Below are 13,732 nucleotides of genomic sequence, written 5' to 3' on the forward strand. Positions count from 1 at the left end.
CTCACAACCAGAGTAAGGCTATATTATTATTTCCATTTTACAGGTGAAAAACTGAAACTCAGAGTCTCATAGCTGTAAGTGACAGCAGTGGGATTTCCACACAGGTCTCCCTGATTCCAAATTCTCAGATTTCCACTGTTCTGTTCACCTTGGGCTTTATAAAAGGTAGGATGAAAGAGATAGGAGTACATAAATACCTACAAAATTCTTATGACCCTCAAGTTATGTTAGTCCATTCCAGGAGGGAAGTCTTAGGAAAATGAGATGCATGCAAGCCAGCAGATCCAGTTGGAAATGGAGCCAGCTGGAAACAAACTACGTTGTCTTTTGCGCTGGTGGCACTTACATGTAATACATAACAGTAATTTCACTATTTCTAAATAGTAAAGAAGAGACTAGGCAGATACTTGGATGATGAGTCATTGAAAATCTCTGAAGGATACACAGTGAAAACTCCCTACTACTATTAAATAATAATAATAGGTAGATTTTTCATGTTTAATATGTGCCAGTGACTGGGAGAAATATGTAAATGTCCTTCAAACTCTTATCATTAATTATCATAGCTGATGAAATTCAGACAGAGAGGTTTAGGATTTGTCTGATATTTAGCAAGTGGCAGAGTTGGCAATTAAAGCTCATGTTTTTAACCAAAATTCTCTTAAGCACCATAGTGTAATCATAATTACTGCAATCGAACTGTAATGTAGCTTCACTACATGTCCTCCACCCTCTTGCAAGGTCACGACATGTAAGAAAACAATTTTAATTGTTTACAATGCCATAGCACAGAACATTAAACAGAGCAATACTTGAAATCAGCTATATAAAGTTGTGAAACACACATTATGGATCATTTGTTCTGCAATAGTAAGAAAGAAAAAGAACCATCAACTTTGCAACATAACATTTTGGAGGCAGCTCTTATCACCACCACAATACCACTCAATGAATCACCCTTCCTGGTAGCCACATCTTGGTGTAGTCTGTTCCCACAATGGCTCTCAGTATGGACATAGGCCTTGCTTTGGCCAGTAAAACATAGCAAATATATCACAAGCAGAGGCTTAATAAGTGCTAGAATATTGGACCATGTTCTTTGAGAATACACCACCACTATGTAAAAACTCAAACTATCCTGCTGGAGAAACTACATGGGGGAGAACAAAGCAACCTTGGCCAGGAGCCCCAGATGACCCCCAGACATGTAAGTGATGCTACTGTGGACCAATCAGCCACAAGTGAACCTCCAGATGACCACAGACACGGAGTGACTCCAGGCAAGATCAGCAGAAGAATCGCTTAGCTGAACCTATCCTACATTAAAGAGTCCTCAGCATATAAATGGCTGTTACTGTAAGCCACTAGGGTTGGGGGTTTCTATCCCCCATACAGATGTCATTCCTCTTGGGAGTCCCCAGCTTCCCATACATTTTAGTTTTTGCCCATGTCCCTCCTAGAAACCTGTAAAACTGAGAAACAGAGAGTCACATAGGCCTTTGTGAAATAAGAGAAAGAATTCTAGAAACATATTCAAAGCTCTGCTACTTTGACCTAAGTTCATTTCTTCTGAAAACTGAAAATTATAAATCTTTGCTGTAATTGTTCTAAGACAGGGGTTAGCAAATTTTGGCCCACAGGAAAAATTTAGCCCATCCTGTTTTTGTACTGTTTGTAAGCTTTTTCTAGTATACCCTACAAGGTATACATCATAACCAGCAACGTGACAATTTTTTTCTGATTATTAATAAAAATTTAGCATAATAATTATCCCAAAATTTAATAATGATAAAGATGTCTTTAATAAATATTGCTCATAATAAATGCTAGAGAGGACAAAATACATGTTTTTGTTAACTACAATGAAGGAAAAATAGCATTATAGTACTTAAATGATGCCTATTGAAAACTTGTATGAATAGATTCATTTAAACGTTTTTGTCCATTACTAAAGCTTAATTAGTTATCTTATTTGCTATGTACAGCCAGCAAAATCCCCCCAAATTCAGAGAATATGGGTAAATTAGACTAATACGGAAAAGATAACCAATTTGCAAGATGGAATTATTCAGACTGGATGCCTTTACTGCTCTCATTACATATAACAGCTCTGTTCCTGTCTGTTTTGACTTGTTTGTGTGGACCTTGCCTTAAATGACAAAGTGGAGTATCTGAGGCTAAAGGAAGCAGAAGAGGGAATGTTTCTAAGAGAAACAGAGCAATCCTGGGAGCAGATGGGCAGATTAGTGAAAGAACAGCAGAGCCGTGGCAGGAGCTGCACCTGTCAAATTCTGGCTGGAAAGTACATTCCCAGTTGATCTGATTTTAGAGTAACAGGATGGGTCCATGAAATACTTATCCTGACACTTTAAAGTTGCGGATTTTACGGTTTGCTGCTGCTCCTGCTGGGCTGCCTGTTCCATTCGGCTATGCTGAATCCACATATCTGGAAACGGCATCTCTTGTCAGAGGGAGGACTGCTTCCAAAAAGGCCAGTTCAGCCCAAAGAGGCTCAAGATTGGCAGTGAGCTCACCAGGTTTTATAAGTCTTGGAATATAATAAAGAGCAAAGTATTGGGGAAAATATTGCAGCATTCCAGTAATCAGTGAGACTGATAAATTACACAATGATTTACTACCTGGCTCTGAATCCTGAACAGAGTAAAGCTTGGTTTCAGTGGGCTCTCAACGGCCATTAGTGTTTGAATCTCTAATTAATTTTGTGTTAGAATCTGTAATGAATAAAGACTAAGATTGCAGATAGTGTGGCTCCCATCTTGGTAGACTGCTGAGATATCAACTGTGAAAACCAGCAAGAAGAAGGGGACTTGGGATGGGCCTAGATACATGCTAGAAGCCCTGGACCCCCTCCTCTGCACAACCTCACCTTCCGCTCTCACCTGCCACCACCTGGCTTTAACCACCTATCAATCTTCCAAAATACTCTTCAAGAATCCCCATAGTTACTGATACTGCAGCTCACTTTTTAGCAACAATCTGGTGAACTAAGTGCCCTGATTAAAACTCCTACCAAGCAAAGAAAAAAAAGTAAAAGAAAAAAAATGCTGGATCAAGTATCTTTTTAAAGTCTTAAATGTATCGATGAGTTGACAAGAAAGTCAGAAATACTGAGTGAAGGCAAAAATCCAAAAAGATAAAGTTGGCTTTCACCTCGTGCACATTTGCCAAATCCTGATACATTTTATGTTCAGTTTTTATGGCTTTGAAATTAGAGAGTGTAGACAGGAGGGAGGAAAAGCCAGAGTTTCCTAACTTGGAAAATGTCAAAAGATCTTCCCCCATAAAGCTGGATATCAAAGGGCTATAATCTCAGGGGAAAGGTGAAAGAGAGCTTGACCAAACTCCACCTAACCAATCACCCCTCAGAGAGGGGCCACAAACAGAACTGCTGTGGTTCTGAGTGAAAGGGGACACCCTTGAGAACTTTTAACCATAATCCAGGCCTCACATGGGTTTTACATAAGGGAAAACTGCTTATTTAATCTGAAAAACAAAAACAAAAAACTCAAGCAGAGAATTTCAAGTGTTTCTGGACTAGAACTTGCAGAAGAAAATGTAACTCTTCTCTGCATGAACATACCTTTATCCTACGCCTCAAATTATTCCCACAGATGAAACCCCAAGAAATATTTACTCACAACAAAAATCATAAAACAGAAATAAGTAAGTCACCAAATGCAGCATTAAAAAACAGAGGACAGATCAAACATGTAAACAGTTCAGATACTGAAATTATCAGACAGAATATAAAATGAATGTATTTATTATGTGTTTTTAAAAAATAATGAAAGAACAACAATGTAAAATAAACAATTTCTGCAAATGAAAAATATAATGATTGAAATTAGAGACTCAACAAATGGATTTAGCAGATGAAGAGAGTTTTATGGAACAATACAATACATCTGAAAACTGCAGCACAGAAAAACAAAGATGGACTTTTTAAAATTTTTTTAAAATTTTATTTATTTATTTTGGGGGTGGGGAGGTAATTAGCTTTATTTATTTATGTTTTTAGAGGGAGTACTGAGGATTGAACCCAAGATCTTGTACATGCTAAGCATGTGCTCTTCCACTTGAGCTATACCCACCTCCTGGAAAATATTTTTTTAAATGTAGAAACATGGAAGAGAAAATGAGAAAATCTAACATTTTAATGAATTAAAATCTCTCTCTTAATAAATATGAAGTGAGATGAATAAAAAAGACATCAATTCTCTAGTCAAATCACTGTAGAACTGCAGAAAAATAAGACAATCTTAAAACAAAGAAAAGATTTAATTTTAAAGAAAATACAATTATATTGACAGCAGACTTTTCAGTGGTACCAATGCAAGCCAGAAGCAAATGGAATATTTTCAATGTATTGAGGAAAAAAACAATCATCCCAGCCTAGAATTCTGTATCAAGTAAAAATACCTTACTGAAAAAAAAAAAAAAAGGCATTATTCTATAATGAAAACACAAGGGTTTGCTCATTTATAGACCTTCACTAGAATAAAATCCAAATGACATCAGGCAAAAAGAAAGTGATTATCATAGAAGATGAGAAGAGGAAATAAAGAAAGAGGTACCTGGATAAATCTAAATATAAAATGACTTAATTAAATAATAATAATGTATTGTGGGATTAAATTAAAACACATGACAAAAATAACATAAAGTTAGGAAAGGAGTAACTGAATTGAAAGACTTTTAAGTCCCTTATATTGTTTGGGAGGAGAGTAAAAATACTAATTTAGAGTTGAAAAATATGTATGTTGAATTTTCTGGAATAATCATTTCAAAATAATCAACAATTCCAAAAGAAGGGAAAAACAAAGAAAAAAAGTATAGAAGAAGCATGGTAATCAAAAAGCACAAAATATGGCTGAAGAAATTAAATACTTAAATAATTACAATATATATAAATGAAGAAACATTCTGTTAAGACAAAGATTATGACTAATTTCTTGGATTTCTATCATAGACTTCTTTTTAAACTCTCTTTGCAAAACACACATCTAAGAAACAGAATTCAGAAATTATGAAAATAAAATGATGGAAAAAGATACCAGTCAAATACTAACGAAAAGAAACTGGTGTCACTCTTTTAGAATCAGGCAAAATAGGCTTTAAGGCAAAAACAATGTTATTAAAGAAAAAAAGTCCGTGTTTAACAATAAAAAATTCAGAGATATATAAAAATCCTGAAAATCTATAAAAATATATAATGTAATTGTATATATTTCAACTATTTTAAAATCCTAAAAAAAGTGGTATTGTCTTTAAATATAAAGAGCAAAAATTAAGTGATTACAGAATACACGTTATTTTCAAGCTCACAAAGAACAATTACAAAGCTCACCAAATAAATGTTTGTAGGGCTAATCTCAATAAACTTCAAAGGGCTGGTATTATAATCATTACATTTTCTGATCCTAATAAACTTAAAAGAAATAAATAACAAAAAATAAATATTAAAAACTCCATATATTTGAAAATCGACATATACTTCTAAATAATCAAAGGGATAAAAAAAATAAGGAAAATAAATATTTTCAACTGAAAAGAGTGGAAATATTATATACTAGGTTGGGTAGAATGCATCTGAAACAGTATTTGCCACCTTAAATACATATTAGTAAAGAAGAAAGTATAAAAATTAATAAGGTAAGCATGCAACTAGTTTCAGTACTTACTATCTATGTGATCTTGAGCAAGTGACTGAACCTCTCTGTCGCCTCAGTGCCTCGGTTTCCTCATCTGCAGAACAGTAAAAACAGTAGCACTTACTCAGGGTTGCTCTGAAGATCAAATTGGTGCGCTAGATATTTCACATTTGCTCCTTCAGATCTACTCTCCTGTCTTCTCTCTAATTTGCATCTCAAGAGGCTGATCCATATGGACTAAAACTACTAGGCATTCTTGTTCTCTGTGGGTTTCAAGCACCACCAGGAGATTGGCTGTTCAGAGGAGAAGAATAAAGGTACTTATCCACATGGCTCCTGCACTCCAGGCCACAATGTCACAACAGTTGCATCCCTGAACCTAAGCACAGGAGTCCTGTTTGGTGGCTTTTCCTCACCAGGTTCCAGGAACCACCACCTTCTTCTGCACTTCAAAGATTCGAAGAGGTAACAGCTTCCCACTGTGGTTAGCCTCAGGGTGTTTCACCACCTATTGTTGGTTTCCTTTAATCTTAACAAAAGCATCAACAATAGTCCCTTCGTTAAAGTCTCTTCAACTACCCACATTGTGTTTCCCACCAGGACTCCTACTGATAAAATGAGTTAATACATAAAGCACTAAAATACAATGCCTTGCACAAAGCTTTAAACAAGCATTAGTCATTATTTTGTTGTTTTTGTTCCTATGTCAATATACGCAGAAAAAAGTATTAGATAATTTAATGCCCACTAATGACTTTTTTAAAGCCCACTTACAAAGTAAGAATAGAAGGGAACTTTCTTAAATATAATAGACAATTTTCAAGTCATACCTTACTTGGCCTTCTCAGGAATTCAATTCCCCTAACCATGCTGTCTTGAAACAGCCCTTGCCCTTGGCCTCTGTGACATCACACTGACTTGATCTTCCTCCTACCTTTATGATCATTCTTTCTACTTTTATATGCTCTTTCCCCTCTACTTGTTCCGTAAATGTTGGCATTCTCAAAGCCCTGTTCTGTTTTCTTCTCTTTTTATTATACATAGTCTCTTTGGGTGATTTAATCACAGACTTGTCACTTGGAACTCATACACAACTACTCTTAAACGACCTGTCACAACTACTCTTAATGACCAGTCACCCATGTAGCCCAGGCCCCAAGTTAATGGTTTTTAACCATATAGGTGTAAATGAAAAATACTGCCAGTCATATCAGTAAACAAAGGATGCTGTGACCATCAAGTCATCAGCTGCTACCACCCTCCCCGACAGTGAGCGGCGGGAACTCAGGATGCGGACAAGCAGACAGCCCAGCCTCTGCAGCCACCTGCAATTAAGTTGTGCGTTTTATTTCAGTCCACACAGGCTACTTGTGTTTTATCAACAGGATGCCCGGAGGCAGGCGGCAAAATCAGACTGAACCGGCTATGTCCACTTAGGCAAAGTAGGCTAAAGGTCTCCTCTTTTCTTCCCTTGATTTATCTGTGAGTTTCCATACCATCCCGAGAGCTGAAGGACACTTGCCCTGATTTTTCTGTTTTTATTTCAAAAGTACCTGGTGTTTGGCAGAGACGCTTTGAAAATAGCTGTACTTTGAGACCTATACAGAGGTCCCACAGCCCCCAGCCGGCTCCAACTTGACCACAGGAACGCGCCTTCGCAGCTGAGACCCGGAAGTATCCCAGCGTCACCTCTGCTTCGTTACCGTGCTGAGGTCTCCGCCCAAAGTGGGGCCTTGCGCCCTGCGCATGCCCCGGCAGCACCCGCTCCCCGCTGCTCCGGAAATCTCCTCCCCTTTCCTGCAGCCCTGAGGACCTGTCTGCTTCCTAATTCTTAAATTCTCCACTCCCCTCCTTTCGGGAGGAAGGAACCGTTAGAGCACGAGCTCCCCTTCTCCATTCTCTGGCCAATGAATAAAAGCTTGTCTTGCTAGCACCAAACTTACTTTCGTTAAAGGCAGCGCAAAGCTGAACGGGAAAGAATTCCCTATCCGAGCCGGGGCGGGGGGCTTTGGTTCAGCTAGGACCCCAAGAGGGGGTGCCTCATGTCTAATTCAGCAACAGACCCACAGGTACCTCAAACTCAGTCTTTCCAGAGAGCTCCTCAAATGTTCCTCCAAGTGTGCTCTTCATCTGGTTCTCCCGATTTCACTCTCCACCCAGCCTGAAACCGAGGAAATCGCCGCAGATCTCTTTGCTGCCACTTCCCTCCTATTTACATCACCAATATCTTCATCTCTCAACTCCATCTGCTCTCCCCTCACCCACCATCTCTTGCCTGCACTAGTGCAACCTCCTACTAACTTGTCTCACAGTATCTCTCTCTGCTTCTCCAAACTCGTTTTCAAAGCTGTACCTTTTCCTAGTAATCAAGTTTATCCTGCTTAGGATCCTTCCTTCAACGTCTTATTATTGCCCTAAAGATAGAGTCCAGTATTTTAATGTGGCTTTCAAGGTTTCTTTTACGAATCAATAATGGAATATCTCCTGCTTTGCTCCTTGTGCTCCTCTCTGTCCATCTATGTGGACTTGATTTCAGTCCCTTGAAAACAGCATTCTCCCCTGCCCCTTCTATATAGACATCTATGCACACTGTCTTCTCTACCAGAAATACTTTCCCTCTTCACAAGGCTAATTTTTAAACCTTGGAATTTTTTATTTAGCCTTTTACTTCTGTATTCAACTTTCATGGAAAATTTTAAACATACAAAGTAGATAAACTAGTTTAATAACGCCCTATTTCCTATCTCTCAGCCTCAAGTATTGACTCATGCCAATTTCTTGTTTATTCCATACTTCTATCCACTTACCCTTTCGTATATTATTTTGACATCGTATCATTTCATTTGTAAAATCTGTGAAATCTTGCAATATGTATCTCTAAAATTATGAGGACTTTTTATAACTACATTACTATTTTCACATTTTCAAAAATTAAAACCTTCAACTATCCAGAAGTGTTCAAACATCCAACTGCCTCATACATTCTGCATACATAAAATTACTTATAATTTCTTTATGTGACTCAAGATCCAAACAAGTTTATGACATGGTAATTAAGTGATATAACTCTGAGGTCTCCTTTAATCTCAGATTCCTCTTCCATTCTTTGCTATTTACTTGCTGAAGAAAATGGGTTGTATGCCCTGTAGAGTTCCCCATGTCCTGGATAATTCTTTTTTTTTTTTTTTCAGAATTGATTTTTTTTTAACATTTTTTTTTTATTGAGTTATAGTCATTTTACAATGTTGTGTTAAATTCCAGTGTAGAGCACAATTTTTCAGTTATACACAAACACACATATATTCATTGTCACACTTTCTTTCACTGTGAGCTACCATAAGATCTTGTATATATTTCCCTGTATATACAGTATAATCTTGTTTATCTATTCTACATTTTGAAATCCCAGTCTGTCCCTTCCCAGGCCCTGCCCCCTTGGCAACCACAAGTTTGTATTCTTTGTCTATGAGTCTGTTTCTGTTTTGTATGTATGTATGTATGTATTTAGATAATTTATTTAATTATCCTGGATAATTCTGATTGTCTCTTGGTTGTATCATGTAACAAGTTTCTCTGGCTTCCATATTTGCTGTAACTTGGTAATTGGATCTAGAGACTTAATCAGAACCGGGTTCTTTATTTCTTACCCCCAAGACTACATCATAGGTTGTGTTGTATTCTTCAGTCAAAAGACATGTAATTTCTGCTTGTATCTCTTATTGTAATGTAAGTCATCAATGATGATCAGTGCTTAAATCCCACCAAAGGATTACGAGTTGGCAAATTGCCTGACTAATGTCTAAATGTCTTATTCACCCTTCATGTCTGAATTTAATATTGTCCTCTTTGGGGGAATTCTTCCCTGACTTTTGCCATCAGTCTCTATTCCACACTAGGCCATGTTCTTCTGATAAGTATTTCCTACGATACTCTTTACTTCACATTGTTGTTTCTTGTTAAGTTGAACACCTGCCCCACCAATATGGAAGTCTAATGTGGTGGGGCACATCTGCTTATTTACCATCAAATCCTCAAAACCGTGCACCATGTCTGACACACAGTAAGTGTATAAAAGTGTAAGAAGGAAGGAAGGAAGAGAGAGGGGAAAGAAGAGAAGAAAGGAAGAAAGACATTTTAAAAGGTTGGTGAGAGGGATGGGTTTTAAAACATGTAACCACTGACAAAAGACTTCAGTCACACATGGACATAATGGAAGTAGAAAAGGGAAGCATATACAGGGTTACCTGGATTTATTTTTCTTGCTAGAATTAGGCCATTTAATAAGCATGTCTCAGCAACTTTCAGACATAGATTGATGGATTTAAAGTTTTACTTTCCCTCAGATGAGATAAGAATAGTACAGAAAACAATGCATAAAGACGAAGCTGAGAGAATAAGAATACTCTGGAAGCCCTATAGTAATTGAACTAAAAAAACAGAAACAAAAACTGAATGGTAATGGACAGATACGTTTTGCCCCATGTCCTTGATTAGTATTTTCAAAGTCAGTTTGGGGGAAAAAGTAAAAATAAAGAACATCTCTCTTTTCCTATCCCTGCCTTACACCTTGAAACATAGAGATATTTATGCTAGTTCTGAGAATTGAACATAACTAGGAGTCACAAGTCGTTTGCGTTTCCGTAGGTAAGAGGCTAAGTCAATTGTGTCTGGGTATAGTTGTTTTACTGGAAATGTGAACAAAGAATGGGTAAGTAAAACAAATAAAATATCCATCCCTATTTATACAGAATAAGGTAAAATTTGTGTGACCATAATAATCACCTTTGTTGATAAGAAACTTCCCCTTCATGCTCCTTCAAAATTCAGATGTCCAGGAAGACTTTCTGAATCCTCAGTTTGCACAGAGGTCCCACCTCTCCATTCTGACAGAACTTTCAGTTGTATCATCAACAAATTCCCTATTCAACTGAAATTTTCTGACAGCCTCATTTCACGTGTTACTCTAGGGAAGTGATGAAGTTGCTTTCATCATTATATTCCTGCACTGTTGCACGTACAGGCACAGCACATAACATGTGTTAAATGTTTTTTGACCAGTGGTACCAAGGTGAGCCCGTGTAAAATGACATATATGCTCCCCTTAACCTAATTATCACCAAAAGCAGTCCTCCCACACAATCAGAGACAATATTTAGTCTGCTGCTACAATAAAAGAATAAACCCAACAATCTTGATGTAAACAAGAAAATGCTCCTCCTGCAGCTTTATCTCCACTGAAATTAAACTTCAGCTGATGCCATTGATACGTAATGCAGATACCTTGTGCCAGGTGAAGTGTGTGAAACGGGAGAGCAGTGACTATGACTGTTCACAGTCAACTTTGAATACAGATATCCTCTCTAAGTGCTGAGTTTTATGTATCCCTTCCCTTTCTTTCTTGGCGAGGTTATCTCATCTCCTCAAGACTTTCAAACATTTAATTTGATCATGTAGTATGATGTAATGTAATGCCCTCAAATGATCCCGAGGTGTATGAAAGTATAACACAATAAAAGAGTCCCTGAAACACCACCAGGACTCCCTAATCGCCGAGGTGCATAATGAAATATATCAAATATAATCTATTTGTCCTAGATACTTGTTTCTCAAACTTCATGAGAAAGAGACTTATAATATCTCTATAAAAATATCCTGTTCTCATTAAGAATATTCTGTAGTTGAAAAAATTAATATGTTTTTCTGTGAACTGAATTTCTTTTTTAAAAGGAAACAGGTTGAGAGAGCTGGATCGTGGGGGTGTGAGTTTTTCTTGATCAATTCTAAGTATTTAAGATTTTACACAAGTTAAAACAGATGAAGTAACTCATTTCTATACTGAAGTGGAAATACTAGATGTAGACTAGAGAAGACTAGAGTCACAGCATCCAGGTCCAGGGTGAGGCATACTAGGGAAATATGCATCACTTCTGTTCCATTCCACTGCTACCTCTCAACAACGATAAGGAATTTGGTTATGTGTGGACCCTACTGGATCCAATTTTTTTTTGTTGAACATTTTAGAAAACAGTACAGCACCTCTGATGGAATACTCTTTTTTTTTTTCTACAAGGAAATGTCTCAAGTGTGACCTCATCAGGCCTTTTTCCTTGGTCCTGATTTTAAGAGCTCACCAAAATCTGCACCCTCTTCCTACTGACATTGCCTAAACGGGCTAATTTCAAAACTGAGCCCCAAATCTAACATCATGAACGTCTGAACCTCGAGACACTAGTGAATATTACTGGGAGTTTATTGCAAGGCTGCAAAAATCAGTACCTTTATCATTTCAACTCTTTTCTGAGAACCTCTCAGGCACTGTCCCAGGCAAGCATGGTGTGTAAAAATTTGGAATGTTATTCCTGCCCTCAGGTAGCACAGAGTAAGACTTAGCATGGCTTTGAGCACCCCACGAGCATTAAAGGAGGGAGAATACTCCAGGGCAGTGGTGCACATGGATTCCAGAGAGTAGACATGCCAAGGCAGGGTCCAAATACTAAGTTGCTTATTTTTAAGTTTACCTTCTTGAAGCCTCAGTTTCCTTAACTATAAAATGGACTTAGTAATACTTATCTTAGGGGGTTACTGAGAGATTACTGAGTAAGGTATACAAAATGTTTAGCACAGTGCCTGGCAGGTGAGAAATAGTCAAATAGGAGAGTAAATATAATGCCAAGAACTAGTAACTAATTAGTGTGTGTAGAAAGAGTAAAACATTTATTTTAACACACTCTTTTTACTTTCTTTCCAATGAAAACATTTTTTTTTTTCTGTAACAGCCACAGGTAAGAATTTCTTCACTCAAATATTTTACTCACTTTTTGTATACAGTAATCCTGGATTTTTCTTCTCTAATTTGTACTATGCTTTGATCCTTTTTCAAAGAAGGTCTACTTGAGGTTGACTCTTTGGATTCTCTGTACAGCATACTTACAAACTACAAAAATGAATCTGGGGTTGTTATGTATGAGTTGAAAGAAGGAGGACTGAGGAGACTTGGTTGGTATGGATCTATTTTTCTTAGGTCCATGTAAGTTTCATTGATTCTGCAATTGAGTGGGGCAAAAATGATATGTGAATTAATTCAGTCTCACTGTATCACTGTATCTAGACTATACAGTTAGGACAAGATTAATGCTTGGTTGACTTAAGTAGCCTTTGCATTTTTTAAAATTCTATTACAGTTCCTATAATGCCCTGTGCTGACAGTTGTTGTTTTCATAATATTTAGCACTGTTAATTTTATTTTGTCCATATTTTTAATAATGCCATTTAATTCATCTTTAATAGATCCAATTTGACTAGCCTTCTATCCATGAGGATAAAAAGGCAGCATAATGACAGTAAACGTGCTCCACTGAAAATCTCATATGGCCTTTTGCATGTCCTCTGGTCTCTTTGTTTTTAGAGCTAGTGGGTAAACACTAAAATTACTGCATGAATTAAAACTTTGCCACATCAATTTTATCGTGGTACTAATAGGTTGGCAGGGTACATTTCAGATTATGGTGATACAAATGCTTAATCTCTGAGCAAAACAATAAAATTCAAAAACATAAGATTCCTTTAGGGGGAGGAGTTGTTTTTAAATGAGCTCAATTAAAAAAAAATGCCAACTGATTACTCCAAGAACACTGAAAATTAGACATCGCCAGAAGGAGCGAGTAAAAGGCTTTCTGATGGCCTGGATTGTAGACAACTGTTCCCACAAAGCCTATAAGAGATAAATGAAATAAATGGAAGGAAGATGCAGACTCGGTCTTTGTTCCAGTAACTGCCGAATGTCATATTGGAATTCTCAACACAAAACCAAATGGCTGGCAAGATCATCTGTATGCAAATGTAGAGTTAGTGACCCCTCCCAGCTCAGTAGCTATTTTGAGATAATTGAAGTCTATCCTATGTAGGAAAGTAGTTTCTTTCCAGAACTCTGTTGCCTTTTCAAGAAACCTAAAAAATTCAATGTGAGCACTTAATGCCTAAAAATATGTTAGTTTTATAGTTTAATAGACATATGTCATTCCTTTAACTGTCCAGCATCCAAAACCCCTTTCTACCTGGTG

At 37.2% G+C, this 13,732-nt stretch overlaps 1 protein-coding gene across 1 annotated transcript in view; it reads right to left on the reverse strand.

Annotated features, from left to right (window-relative positions):
• Positions 1-13,732, reverse strand: part of GRIK2 (glutamate ionotropic receptor kainate type subunit 2) — an 896,246-nt gene that overhangs the window by 737,289 nt on the left and 145,225 nt on the right. The window contains exon 6 of the mRNA XM_032476219.1: positions 5,703-5,766. The gene's annotated coding sequence lies outside the window, so the exon portion shown is untranslated. The remainder of the gene's footprint in view (positions 1-5,702; positions 5,767-13,732) is intronic.

This window comes from Camelus ferus, unplaced genomic scaffold (assembly GCF_009834535.1).
Source record: "Camelus ferus isolate YT-003-E unplaced genomic scaffold, BCGSAC_Cfer_1.0 contig298, whole genome shotgun sequence".
Lineage (NCBI taxonomy): Eukaryota > Metazoa > Chordata > Mammalia > Artiodactyla > Camelidae > Camelus > Camelus ferus.